The sequence below is a fragment of the Ambystoma mexicanum genome, chromosome 3p (genome assembly GCF_040938575.1).
Source record: "Ambystoma mexicanum isolate Mex_15411 chromosome 3p, UKY_AmexF1_1, whole genome shotgun sequence".
Classification (NCBI taxonomy): domain Eukaryota; kingdom Metazoa; phylum Chordata; class Amphibia; order Caudata; family Ambystomatidae; genus Ambystoma; species Ambystoma mexicanum.
Window position 1 is genome coordinate 415,586,481 of NC_090925.1, and position 15,757 is coordinate 415,602,237.

Below are 15,757 nucleotides of genomic sequence, written 5' to 3' on the forward strand. Positions count from 1 at the left end.
GCGGCCATCTTTAAAAACACAATCCATTGCAGTCCTCCCAAAACACCAGTTGTGTTCAGGAGAGACCAGTGCCAATCCCTTCAACATGTCAAAGGCTACCAGGAAATCAACCCCCCGCCTGCGCAAAAAGTGTTTTTCAGACGAAGAACTAACCATGCTGGCGGACACCCTAGCTGCCCATGCTGAGGAGATCAACCAGCAAAACCTGAAAAGGGAGGTGCAGCAATGTAAAAAGGAGATCTGGAAGGAGGTAGCCTGCAAGGTCTCGGCAGTCGGCACCACCTCAGGGACAGTCAAGGACTGTAAAAAGAGGTGGGGTGACCTCCGCATCAGGGTTCGGAACATCCTGGCCAGCAAAAGGAGGGAGGCCATGGCCACAGGCGGGGGTCCCCACTCACCCACAAAACTCACACGCTGGGAGGAGACTTGCAGTAGCTTCATACAGATGGAGTCCATCGAGGGATTTGGGGAAATGGAGACGGGTGCTGCAACATCTGCAGATGGAGGTGAGTGACCCTGCATATCCCTGTAGGGGAAACCATGACGTAGCACAAGTGATGTGGAAGAGAGTCTAGGCAAGGCAATGCATGTCCCGACACATACATAAACATATCCTTGTCCAGATGGAGGCCCAAACCCTGCCACACTGAAATGCATGCTGAGTGCCAATCCCATTACCAACACACAGCCAACACACACAGACCGTGCCCATGTAATACATCACACAAAGCCCAATACAACAGCATGCCACCTGCCATGCAGCATCCCTGCACTGAGACGTCACGTCACATGCCAAAATCGCCCCTTCATACGACCTGTGTGACACACCTGTAAGATATGAATGCATGATCTATGAAATTCTCCACAGCACCATATAATGCATCTTGCATGTAACACCCTCACTGATGCCCTGCATCTCTTCTTCCCCCCCGGGCACCGATGGAGAGGATGCCAGTGAGGAAACAGCCACAAGGGCATTCACGTCCCGGCACAAGACCACTCCCACAGCCAAGACCACCTCCGGGCAGCCTCGCAGGCCACACCAAAGCCCAGGGTGAGTGCCCAGGCCATGGCCGCACATGAGGGCCCCACATCAACGCCTCACACCGGGACCACAGAGCTGGCAATACCAGTGGAAGGCGAGGACAGTGGCACAATGTCGGCAGCAACAAGTTCGGTGGGCGAGGCAGCAGCCACTGCCCCACTGAGTGACATAGAAACTGCAGTGGAGGAGTATGTGGACGAGGATGGACTGACCCATGTGGCATGTTCACACTCCCCAAGCCTCGTGTCCACCCCCCAACCCCACACTCAGCCCTCACCCACCAGCAGCAGTGCGGATCCTTTGCTACATGATTCTGACCTCAGCACCCTCCCCAAGGACAGCACTGCCAATGCAGGCCCGGTGGCAGCACCCTCAACCACTGCTGCTCCCACCACCAATATTGAGGCACGGCTAGCAAGGGTGGAGGCTAGACAGGGCTCAATATTGGACCTTCTCCGACAATATGTTGCGGATGGGGAGGACACGAGGCGTGAACCTGCGCAGGCCATAGCGGCAAACACAGCCGCCGTAAATGCCTCATCATTGATGATGCGAGACAGTTGGGGGCCATCACGCAGGTCCTTACGTCTATCCTGCTGCATATGGGGGGATAGCACATTTCTGTAGTTTATATTAATACACCCGTTGTGTGAAAAATCACACAATGCCTGGACATTGTTAATTTTGTGTGTATCCTTTTAATTCATGACAGTGCACAGTGCCCGACTCCCCACATTCCCTGTGCGCATGTCCACATGGACCCAGTGTACAATGTGTCACTGACACATGTCTATCGACGTCCCTGTGGGTCAGAAGTATTCGCCAATCAGTGATTGGCATACTGCATTGCCATCTTATGCATCACGTACTGGCAGCGGTGCTGCTTCTCCTCCATCATCATCCTCACACGGTGCATGCATGTCAATGTCAGGTGGCAGTGGTACATTTCTCCAGATGCACATGTTGTGTAGCATGACACAGGCCATGGTGATCTTTGCCACCTTCTCAGGCCTATAAAGGAGTGCTCCACCAGACCTGCTTCGGCAGCGGAACTGCTCCTTCAACAGCCCAAAGTCTGCTCAATCACAACACGGGTACAGGCATGAACCCAATTGTACTCCTCTTCATGGCTCTTCTGCGGGTTCCGCACAGGGGTAAGTAGCCACGGCTTCAAGGGATATCCTCCATCACCTGCAAGCGAATACAAATAGGTGTATGTGAGTCTCTCTGAGCTGCCACCTTCTGGATTCACAGCCATGGCCGCAGCTATTTGCTGTCGACATGCACAAATATTATTTAGATGCATTCTATACTGCAATATGGTGTGGTAGTCTGGATGGCGTTGTACAGATGATGCAGGGTGAATTCTTGCATGCTGATGTGGATGTACTGTGGTGCACGACAATTTTTTGCCTCACATTTTTGCTGTGTATACTACACTGTGCATGGTCACACTAGCCACATTGGCACAGTTGCAATCATTGCTTGACATACTCATGGAGGCCAGGTTGTGCGTCTTACATATTGTCATTGATATCCGGCATTGCTCCAATGTGTGCCAGTGATGTGTAATGTTCGGGTTGGGAGGTTCAGGTCAGGAGTGTTTAGCTCTGCGTGCATTATCCACTCAACGGCCATTCCCAACCCGGTGGAGTATGCATCCCCCCCATTCCCACCCAGGTGGAGTATGCACCCCCCCCATTCCCACCCAGGTAGACTATGCATCCCCCCCATTCCCACCCAGGTGGACTATGCATCCCCCCCACCATTCCCACCTGGTGGAGTATGCACCCCCCCCCATTCCCACCCAGGTGGAGCATGCATCCCAACACATCACAACCCCGATGCACTGCCATGGCCCAGTCAGCCAACTCACTAAGCAGCCAGGCACATTGTCCAGCATGTCGATCCATGTGACAGGGTTGCGTGGAGTTACGCAGCACCATGGCATCATGTGTCGATCCGGGATATCATGCGCAGCAATGTGTGATGATTTTGCTGGAGTCACATACCATCTGCAATTGATGGAGTGGTATTGCTAGCGATTGCGGTACACCGCATCTACGACATGGGTGCAGTCGAGGGCACCAACACAATTGGGCATGCCTGCCAGTGCATGGATGCCTTCTTTGGTGTCGGCTATCTCCTGGGCAGTCCATGATAGGGATATGTGGGTGCTAGCGTGCTTCACGAGGGCATCCAGCACTTGGGTCAGCATGCGTGAAAATAGTGGTTGTGAAATGCCATGCAGCTGGCCCACTGTGTGCTGGTAGGTGCCTGTGGCCAGGAAGTGGAGCACAGACACCACCTTTAGTAGCAGGGGTGGCAGTGCGTATTTCTATGAGGCTGACTATGTCGTTGTGTATCATGTCCTCTATGGTGGTGATGGTGTCCCGGTCCAACCGGTACAGGATGTGGATCTGCTCAGGGGTTAGATTGAATGGACTGGGTCTGATGCGAGGGATTGGTGGCTGGCTACGAGGTACTACTGGCTGCACTGGTGGTAATTGCTGGCCCTGTCTCAACCTCCTTCTCCTCCTGCGTCTCCTCCGTGCTGCCTGTTGCTGTGGCTGTAGTTGTTGTTGTAGTTGCTGTTGTTGCTGTAGTTTTAGCAGTATAGGCATGTCCTCCAGCCCCATGATTGCAACAGCTAGTGGTATCATTTTGGTGTAGGAAGGGATGTAGTGTGTGGGTGTACTCCTTTTATACTGGGACAGGCTCCATTGACTCCACCTGTGGTGATTGGGTGCACCTGTGGCAGTTGCCTTGATTGCAGATTACTGTTTACGGGTGGTCCGCGATGCCTGTCTGGCCGCCATCGTGCAGGCCCTAATTACCACCTTCGGGATATGATATGATATGGCATTTATAACACACCTATACACAAGTGTTTCAAGGTGTGACGAGGCGTGGGGGGGACAAGGGGAGACAGACAACGATCCTACTAGGCCAGGTGTTATTCAGATCGCACAAGTGCAAGGGTAGAGGGGAGGGGAAAAGTGCAAGGGGGAAAGGGAGAGGGGAAGTGCAGTATATGGTTAGTAGAATAGCAAAAAATAAATAATAAGGGCCAGCTGGTGGCAAGTGCAAGGTAAGTGCAGACAAGTGCTGGGAAGGGGGGCTGTAGGGATACAGAAACAGTCCCACAGTGCAGGGGTTGCCAGGGAGGCAGTGCGGGGGAGCGTGGCTGGGCCAAGGACCTAGTTCGGTGGGTGGCCCAGTAGCAGAATCAGTGCAGTTTCAGTAAATTTAGCAGGGTAGAGGGGGAGAGAAAGCGGAGGCAAAGAGGAAGGTTTTGTGGTGCTTCTGGAACCGGAGATGGTTCTCCTCAAGTTTCAGGGAGGCAGGAAGGCTGTTCCAGAGGGAGGCCCCTGCGGCGGAGAGAGATCTACCCCCAACTCATTGCTTGGAGAAGCGGCTGACCCTGAGGGAGTTGGAGGCAGATGAGCGGAGAGCTCGAGAAGGAAGATCATTTGGAAGAGAGAGTTGAAGGTATTTTGGCCTAAGGCCCCAAAAGGCTTTATGGACAATGCAGTGGGTTTTGAACTTAATCCTCACAGCCACTGGGAGCCAGTGTAGCGATTTCAGTCCTGGAGAGATACGGTCCATTGGCTTGAGGCCAAGGACAAGTCTCGCAGTCCTGTTCTGGATGAGTTGTAAAGGGCGGAGAGTAGAGGCAGGCAGATTTAGATAGAGGCTGTTACAGTAGTCCAGCTTCGAGAGAACCAGGGCTCTAGAGACAGTGAGCTTCTGGGGGAAAGAGAGGAAAGGAAGGATAACTCTGAGGAGGTGTAGCTGGTAGTGTGACTTCTTAGAGATGTCAGATATGTGAGGAGAGAAGGAGAGTGTGGAGTCGAAGATGACCCCGAGGTTTTTTGCCTTGCAGGTAGGAGCAGGAAGAGGGCCAAGAGAGGCCGGCCAGAGAGCTGCAAGGAAGGAGGGAGTGTGTGTGCCGATGAGTAGAATCTCAGTCTTACTGGCATTAAGGCAGAGGTCATTGGCGGCACACCATTCCTGGATAGCAGAAAGACAGTCAGAGATGAGGGAAGGAGAAGAGGAGGCCGAGGGTAGCATGAAAATGAGCTCGGTGTCATCCGCATGGCACTGAAAATTGGGGCAGAGAGCGGCGATGCGGTGGGCAAGAAGTGCCATTTACTGGTTAAACACGGGATGCCGGTAATTGCATGCCCGTGTGAGTTGTGATGTCCTCTTATTACCGGCATTCCGGTATTTACTCCGCAAAGGGGTCCACGTATATGTGCGCAAGCCGGTATGAAGGGGCACGGTACGGGCGGTGGTGTTATTGTCGGGTTGTCGGGTCGTAATGCCCCGGACCCGTTAATGATGCCGGTATTACCATTCCACCTTCCTTTTTTCATTATCTCCATTCTCGTAATGAGGTCCACTGACTTAATGTTTTTGCTTTTTATAGAATATTTAAACACATATACCAATGAGGGTGTTCTTTTCTGTTTTTATTTATTTATTTATTTATTTATTTATTTTCAGGACATATGGTTTTATTTTGTTCACAAGTTACTGCATTACACCTTTAAAAACGCATACAATGCTAAAACAATATTGTCCAACCCTGATGATGGACTGCGTTCCGAAATGCATTGGGAATATTATTAAGCACTCTCTGGATGTATACTAGCTTTTATGATGAAATCAAAGTGGGACTGGCACATTTTTCATAAGGATTCATGAATTATTACTCAGAAACTACTTAAGATAATAAAAACAACATTGCATTAGTGGAAACAGTTGCAACTTTCATATAGGGCTCAGCAAGAGCATATCATTAGTTAAAGGGCCACCCTTAGCTTCCATTTGTATACAGTATATACTTGTGAAAAGGATTTATTGATACGAGCCAATGAATTTCATTTAAAATAAATCTTTTTCTTGATGAATTTATTCAGAAATCAGAATTATTTTTCAGTTAAATAAAAAAGTGGTGCCCACCCTTCAATCCAGTTTTTGTATTCACCATTTGTGGCAAAAACAAGGGTGAAGGCACACAACAAAAAATTTCCTTGGAGGATATTGAATCAATAACGAACAGAAGAGCAGAAAACGTGGGTTTCAAAATAGAGGAGGCAGATGCAATCCTAGGTTTGATCATCAATACAACATTGAAGGCCTCAGCAAGAACTGCGGCTGATCCATCCAAACAGATTAAGCAACTTGAATATTTGATTCACAAAGAAATCAACAGGAAACTTCACACAAGAACACTTGGCCGGTATTATAGAAATCAGCGATACCAAGGCGACTCAGGATCAATCTTAGACCGGCACTTTGCAAGGATAGCAAGGAATTTGTACGTAGATGGGAGGCAATACTCAATAAATGTTTGCTTGATCTCATTCTACTAACAATACAGGAACTCTCCTAAAACCTTGCTAGTCTCACCACTGAGATGCAAGATATTGAGAAAGAACTGAGTGATTTGCTAGGGCAAGAGGACTTAGACTGCATCCTACTAGATATTAACCAGAAACAGGAGAACTACAAAACCGAATTGGAAGCCAAGAAAGCAAGGAAATTCAGATGTGACACTTGTGATTATTTGAATGAAAAAGTGTATACCTGGATGGATAAGTTTGGGCCACCACAGAGAAGACCAAAACCAGGTAGCTTGGGTAATTCATCAAGTGCTGAATCTGAAACTATGAGTGAACAAGGGATGCCAATTAGAACAACTGGCAATGCAGAGACCACAAGTGAAGAGAACAATGCATGGGCCACAACATCTGCTGTAACGTTTTCAGGACGCAAAGCAGGAGAAATAGGACTAGGAGTGGGAAGAGGAATTCAAAGAGGGGAAGGAAGGATGACAAGACAACAGAAGAGAACTTAGTCATTAATGTATCCAATAGATCATTGAATATTGCAGAGACTGATACCCTTCAAAAGGGTCTTAATTTTGTGCCAACGTATAGCACTACCTTTTTTTAAACTAAAATAGAATTGTTCCGGTTCATTAGAAAACTCAAACTCAAAGTTTTGTTTGACAAAATGGAAAATAATAATTACAGGAGAGTAATGGAACAAGATGAAGAATTATAGGAATTTAGAAGTAAAAGTTCATTTATGCCTCCAATTAACATATCATCCATAGAGATTTTTCATAAACAGACCCTTAAAGATCTTAAAAGAATCTTGTATAAATGCCCAAAATACAGCAATTTGAAACCACATGAACTCAATCTACTCAAGAATCTTTATAGGGACACAAATATTACCCCCTGCTGACAAAGGGGGCGCTCTTGTTATAATGAACAGTATAGGCTATGATCACAAATGCGACAGACAGTTGAATGATCCCACAGTATATGCCAGACTCGAGTCAGACATTATGTAAAATTTGACAGATATTATCAATAAAGCAGAAGATCTAGGATGAATCAATAACCGCACTAAGAAATTTCTAAAGAACAGCCATTCAAGAATAGCCAACATTTATGTACTTCCAAGGATACATAAACATACCACCACTCCCCCCGGTAGACCTATTGTGGCAGTGATGGAGAGTTTGCTCCAGTCCCTAGGCAAATACATTGATTTTTTTCTGCAACCATTGGTACAAAATACCAGTACATATATTAAGGACAAAACTCACTTTCTACAGTACCTTAGCCAAACTTCATAATCTGAAGGTTGCATCATGTTCACTATAGATGTGAAAAATCTCTACACATCTATTCCACACGATCTGGGCATGGAGGCCATTGAATGGTTCCTTTTAAATGAAAGCGACATTAGAGCTTCTAAAGAGTTCATCATTATACTGCTAGAATTCTTTTTTTATTTGCAAGCTTCAGGTACGTCAATGGGGGCCACTATGGCCCCTAGATATGCCAACTGCTTCTCCATAAATTAAAAAAAAGATCACATCCTTGAACCTGCTGTATAGCGCAACTACATATCCTTATGGTGCGCTATATGGATGACATTTTGGAATTTGGAAGGGTTCACAAGAACGTTTTGAAGGATTCTTCTCCTATATGAATACAATTGATCCTCGTATTCAGTTCACAAATAAGTCATCAAAGCAGTGCTTACATTTTTAGGTTGTTGCAATTAAGGTACAGGAGGACAGATATGCCACAAACATCTTTCGAAAAGAGACATAACCTATTGCACAGACTAAGTTTCCACCAACCTAGCCATAGTAAGGATCTACCATTCAGCCAGATGTTACGTGTCAGTAGAGTTGTCAGTGATCCAGATGAATATGCTAAAGAAATCAAGAAAATGGGAGAGAAATGTTTAGCCTGAGGCTATAAAACTGAGGAGATTGAAACAGCAACTGAACGGCTTACCACAATTAAACAGATGGATCTACTAACAGAGACAGGTAAACAGAAAAGAATACCCTCACTGGTATACAACTCTAAATATTCTGTACAAAGTAAAAACATGAAGTCAGTGATTCAAAAGAACTGGAGAGCTCTAACTTGTGATTCGAGGGTAGAGCATCTGTTTCAAGACCTGCCCACATTTGCATATCAAAGAAGCACTAACTTCAGGGACCATCTTGATAAGATGAGACAAGAAAGGAAGCAACTAATGACAACATGGACAGGCACTTTCCCATGCCAACATTATAGCAACTCTGGTTTTGTGATCAAGAGGAATATAATGAATCACCCAAGAACAAAATAAAAAATAAAAATCACCAGCTTCCCCACGTGTGAAACTATGAACATCATTTACACTATCACATGCCCATGTAGGATCTACTATGTTGCACAGCCTAAGTGACAGGGGAAACTGAGAGGGAATGACCACGGATCCTGTATAGGGAATAAAAACATGAACTCAACATTGGATAGAAAAGAAGCATAACATTTCCCAAATTCGCTTTCAAATAGTAGAAAAGATCTCCAAGTGTAATGCACATGAAGATGTGGCCAAGAGGGTAGACCAAAGGGAAACCTTTTGCAACTTGATGCCATGAACCCTGGTGGCATAAATGAAGAGATCAATTTTATGTGTTTCATATAATGTTGACAGATATTGACATAGCACTGTTCAGCCGTGGGCATTTGTTTTTTTAATTTAATCCCTACTGACCATATCTTGTGATCCAAGGTTCCTCTAGTGTACAACTCTGTAATCTCCCACCACTGTCTGTATTTATTACCTTGCTATCTCAGATTCCTACATTATTAATTACTTGCGACCCAGAGTCCTTCCAACTCGTGTTGCTGGTTTCAATTAAGTATGGCACGAAAGCCTATGACTTCATCATTACATATAGGATTGTAGATCATACACATTAGTGCAGGTCGTAACCCAGTATTACATCTTTTGTCATCTCTTTTTTCTGTTAGACTGTATTACTGACTGTTTAGATTTACATTCAAGTACAAGGATTGAAGTCTTTTACTTACCTTGGGGCTGCCTGTTGCTTGTCACACCCGTGCCCCTTGTTAACAGGGCGCACAGGAAGCAAGGGGTTTGTGACATCATCGCGCATTCGTGCGTGTGACGTCCCAGCGCCTCGCAGACATTTCAACAGGCAAAAAAGGACTTGTCACACAAGCCCTCCTCTACCGGCTGTTTTTACATGGTTAAACAAGGTAAGATCTTTACTAGTTAAAGGTACCATAAAAGACTCATCACAAATGATCCTTAAGTTCAGCTATTTTATCCACCATTACTATCTCTGTTCAGCAACAGGTAGCCATGTAGAACCCGAGCATCACACTTTGATGACTTCAAGTACCCGGGTAAAGAGATTTTGAATACCATGTATATATGTATCAGTTCACTTAGCTCTTTTAACTATGGAGCACACATTATTACAATAACTTTGTATTTGTTCAGTTTTTTCCTATGTTGATCTCATCTATAGTGGGTTATGTATTTGATGCATCATATTTTTATTTCTTTTGGGATTTTTGTGATATATGGTTTTATTTTGTTCACATTTTACTGTAATACGCCTTTGAAAACACAAATAATGCTGAAACAATAGTGTCCAGCCCTGATGAAGTACTGCACTCCTAAATGCATTGGCAATTTTATTGGACACTCTCTGGATGTATATTGCATTTTATGATGAAATAAAAGTGACACTGGGACATTTTTCATAAGGATTCATGAAGTAATACTCAGAAACTACTTAAGATAAAAATAACGACATTGAATTAGTGGAAACAGCAACTTTAATAGAGGGCTCAGCAAGAGTGCATCATTAGTTAAGGGCCACCATTAGCTTCCATTTGTATACAATATATCCTTTGTGCCAAGGCTTTATTGATACGTTCCGATGAATTTCATTTAAAAAACAAAATTCTTGATGAATTTGTTCAGAAATCAGAATTCTTTTTCAGTTAAATAAAAAAGTGGTGCCCACTCTTCACTCTAGTTTTTAGACACATATATTCCACAGAATGAGTTAGTAGAGTTAGTCAAGGGACACTTACAGCAGTTCCAGTCTACACTCATTTCTGAATCAAGAGATTTCATTTTGTGGTGTACGGAAATATCTCTCACTGAGATTTTGTTTTCAAATTTGACAGTAAGCTGTACCAACAGAAAAGGGAAGCTGCAATGGGTTCCACTGTGGCTCCAAGCAGAGGAATTCAAACTCTCCTTTATCTTCTGTGACAGCAATCCCTATCATCATAACCTCAATCTTTGGAAAAGGTACATAGACATTGGGCCTCATTACAACCTGCCAGTCTGGGACCGTGCAAAATCCGTGACGGCGGTAAAAACGTTTCCGTGTCCGCAAGGTTGCGGAAAAACCGTCCGATTACACGCTGTCGGGCGCGCGCACCACACGGACTCGGAAACGTTGTTACCGCCGTCACGGAAAACCCCACGGAAATGGAAATAACGAAGCCACAAGTGGCGCAAAACCCGTTTCCGCCTCCGCCACCACGGACACGGAACCGGAAATACCATGATCGCCAAAACAGGAAACAGAGAGGCGGCCATCATATAAAAGCACAATCCATTGCCATCCAGAGCCAGCACAAGCACAATCCTAACTCTGAGAAGCCAAAAGGGACCACCAGCATGTCTGCCAGGATTCCTGCTCAGAGGCAGCGCAAACAGCGCTTCAGCGAGGCGGAGCTAACCGTCTTGGTGGAGCACATTGTGGACAATGCTGAGATGCTGTTCAGCGCCGACCAACGGCGTGCCACACAGCAGCGGAGGAAGGAGGTGTGGGCCGAAGCTGCATGCAAGCGCACCGCCGTGGGCGTGGCAGTGAGGAGCGTGAAGGACTGCCACAAGCGTTGGGACGACCTGAGGCTGAGGGTACGCAACCTCATTTCCACGCACCGCCAACGCAGCAGTGGGACAGGCAGAGGACCCCCTTCCCCACTGAGGCTGCAAGCATGGGAGGAGTGTTGCAGCAGCGTCCTCCACCTAGAGGGAATCCATGGGATCGGGCAGGCTGAGGCAGGAGTGAGCCCACCTGCAGATGCCGGTAAGTGCCCAAACATGAATGCCACATGTAAATATGCAGTTGTGAGTACTGGGCCAAAGGACCCATTAACAACCCCCCCCAGGCAGTGCGTGTGTGGGCCAAAGGACCCATTAACAACCCCCCCGCCCCAGGCAGTGCATGTGTGGGCCAAAGGACCCATTAACAACCCCCCCCCCCAGCCAGTGCATGTGTGGGCCAAAGGACCCATTAACAACCCCCCCCCCAGGCAGTGCATGTGTGGGCCAAAGGACCCATTAACAACCCCCCCCAGGCAGTGCATGTGTGGGCCAAAGGACCCATTAACAACCCCCCCCCCCCCAGGCAGTGCATGTGTGGGCCAAAGGACCCATCATGATCCGTATGGCAACCAATATCACTGAATGCAGACACCAGCAATCAGATGCATGTGACTAACACTATTCAATGTACAATCTTAATGACGCATGTGATGCACCCATCTGCCACCACAACAACACTAATTGCATGCCCTTTGTGTCCCCACAGCCGTTTCAAGGGACAGTGATACTGCACAACAGGCCAGCCAATCTGCATCGGCAAGTACACTAGCCACCGCCACCACACAGGAGGATGCTGCCGGCAGTCCTGCACCTCTGGCCACATTACCAGCCACTACAGATGTGCGGCACACCACCACCACCGACATCCCCACCGTCTCCACACTGGCTGAGTCTAGACAGGTGCCACGGGAACCTATCATGGCCACCCAACACAACACCGAAGGCAGCAGCAGTGCAGAGGGGGCGGCCTGCAGTGATAACAGTGCCCCGCAAGAGCATTCGGAAACGGGGCCACAGGGGGAGATGCCCACATTGGAAGACCTGGGCTCCTTCCATGAGCTGGGGTTCAGCCCCACTTCACTGGGGAGTCCCATGAGGTCGCCCACCCCATCCATGTCCGAACTGAATGCCCGCATGCAGCGGATGGAGGACCAGCAGGCTACCCTCACCCAGCTGGTGGAGAGGCAGCTAGAGGAATCCAGGCTGCAGAGGGAAAGCTACAGCGCCTCAGTGCGTCGCCTGTCGAGGTCCATTGGACGCTTTGCGAGCACCATAGTGACCCTTGCACGCCATGTGCGGGAGGGCAACGACCACACCTCCAGGCTTGTAGAGGCCATGTTGGTTGGCCAACAGGCAAATCTGGCACGGATGCCCTCAATCCCAGATTCTGGCCCATCAAACACTACCACCCCATCCAGCTCCACTACTGCCAGTCCAAGGAGGCGCTCGAGTAGGCTAACGGGTCCTTCGGGCAAGGTTGCACAGGCACAGAAGCGCACGCGGAAGTGATGGCATGTGTGTGGGGCAGTGCAGGACACATGTGGACTACAAGGGTGTGAGAGGGGTGGGCACGTTTGGGTGGTGGGGTAGGTAGTTTTGGGGGTTTGGACAATGGGCTCTGGGTGGGGGTGGGCACGTTTGGGTGGTGGGTGGCCCCGGGTGTACAGCTTCCCTAACCAATGCACCTTCTTCCCTGTTGTTATCACATCAATACATCACCATTTCAAATCAAGACATACATGTGTGGACATTGATCATTTATTTTGCAGTGCAACTATTAATTCATTGTCGTCACCATGTTTGTGCATTTCTGTGAATGTGCTGTGACTCAAAAGTAAATGCGAATCAGGACATCCCGTGCTCTCTGGCCATCATGTGGACCCCCAGGGGGAGGCGGTGCCATCCCATCCCCATCTCCATCCCCATCCCCATCCCCATCCCCATCTTCCTCATCTGCGTCTGGTGGCATTGGGATGTTCCTGCGCAGGCATATATTGTGCAGCATGGCACATACGAGCGTGATTTTGCCCGTCTTCACTGGGCTGTACAGCAGTGATCCGCCAGATCTGCTCAGACAGCAGAAACGGGCCTTCAGCAGTCCAAATGTCCTCTCAATCATTCCACGTGTGCGGATATGTGCCTTATTGTATGCCTCTTCATGCCTGTTCCTTGGTCTCCGTACAGGTGTCATCATCCATGGCGTGAGTGCATATCCCGCATCACCTACATGGGATGTAGATGGGGGAACATGTCAGTGTTTGTGGCATCATGTCCTCATCTGCTGCTGTGCATTCGTGTATCATCATTCATTCATGCATATGTACCATGCAGTGTATGGAGGTATGTCTTGGGCATCACGAGGTATGTCGCTGACTGCATATGGGCCTACACATTAACTTGCATGTTTACTGTGCCCTGCGGGTGACATTTGATTGTGTGCATGTCATGGTGCAGTGCTGTCCACACATGGCAGAGTGACTCCACTGTACGGAAGTAGTAAATACACGTCGTCTCATTTACACGCCTCTCATGCTTTTTGGGGCAGTGTTTCAATTGAGGGTGGGTGTCTGCAGTGGCACAGGGTTCATGGGACAGTGAGGGGATTGGCTGTGGCAGCGTGTGCACGGGCACATTGTGGTGCCCTGTCATGTCTTCCTTCATGATGTTTGGCATCCGCTGTGTATTTGGTAGATGGAAGGGGGGTGATGCATGTGTGGTCACAGCGGCACACTCACAATGCTCATTGGCCTGGACACACACACACCACTCCGACAGGGTTGTAGCATCGTCAGCTGTACTCACCCAATAGCCATGTGCTTTGTCCGGCATAGCGTTCCATGTACCGTGGCAACGTGGAATTCCGCAGTACCATTGAGTCATGTGATGAGCCTGGGAAACGTGCGCAGCAGTGTGTAATCAGTTGCATGGCATCACAAACCATCTGGACATTCAAAGAGTGATACTGTTTCCTATTGCGGAACACCACCTCAATTGCATGTGGTACTGTCAGCTCGACGTGGGTGCAGTCAACTGCGCCTATGCAATTTGGCATGCCTGCTATGGCATGGAAGGCCAACTTGGTGGCAATGACCTCGGGGAGGGTGCGGGGTAGGGCTATGTGTTCCGACACATGGCGCAACAGGGCATCCAGTACCTGTACCAGGATTTTTGAGAAACACGGTTGTGATATGCCGTGCAGCTCACCAACCGTGTGTTGATAGGTGCCAGTGCCAAGGAAATGCAGAACTGAGACAACCTTCAAGAGGGGGGGGGGGTGGCGGTGGGGGTGTCAATTAGGCTGCTGATGTTGTCCACAATCATGGCGGTGATGTGCAGGATTGTTGCATGGTCCAGCCGGTATAGGGTGTGGATCTGTCCTGGGGTGAGGTTCCAGGGTGAGGCCCTGATGCGTGGTATTGGTGGCTGGCGGCGGGGTCGGGCTGGCTGGGCAATGGGGTTTGCCATAGCTGCAGGGTTGGCTGGTTGCCGCCTGCGCCTCCTCCGCCTACGCCTCCTCCTCTGCGCCATTACTGCCACCATGTGCAGTGCTGCCTGTTGGTTGAGTAGGCCCAGTCCCAGTGCTACTAGACCTGCTGCCTGCATGGTTCTGTGTTGTGTTGGGCTGGGTGTGGCCCTTTTGTAGGCTCCCAGTGGCCTGCTAGGTCCAGCTGGGCTGATTTGGTGCACCTGTGCCCTGATTCAGTTCAGCAGGCAGTGTATAACGCCATGTTCGCGGCGGCGGCGGTTCCGCCACCGTGATCACGGTATTTACGCCATTTTTTTGCCGGTATTTCCGTGTCCGTGCTAGTTGTGATGCTCACGGTGTTTCGTGTTGACGGTAACGGAGGGGTTTCCGTGCAGACGGACTTAACGGGAACCCTATTTCCGCGGTGGCGGTTTAGGGTGGTGCTATTACCGGGGCCGCGGGTCATGATTGCGCGGACATGGAAACGGTGCCGGTATGGTTTTACCGGCAGTGTTAATTCGGGACCGGAGTACTTGTAATGAGGCCCATTGTCTTGATTGTATGGAATTGGTCTTTGCAGTCAGCAGCGACGTTTGTCAATTGGTTGAACACGCTAAACCCGGCACTTAAATTTACATGTGATATAAATGCTAAAACAGTGAATTTTCTAGACATCAACATCTATGCAGAAGAATGAGCTTTGAAAGTAGCTCCATACACGAAACCTATGGCCAGAAATTCTCTGCTCCATTACCAGAGCTTTCATTCCAGTCTGTTGAAGGACAATCTACCCTATGGCCAATTTTTAAGATCACATCATAATAGCTCGGAGAAAAGTACCTTCTGGAATCGTGCAAGCATACTAGCAGATACATTGGCACAATGACAGTATCCTAAGGAACCTATACGTAAGAGTAAAAGGGGAACAGTCAATAACAATAGAGAAGCTATTTTGGAACCCAACCACAGAGAAGATAATATGAAAGATAGAT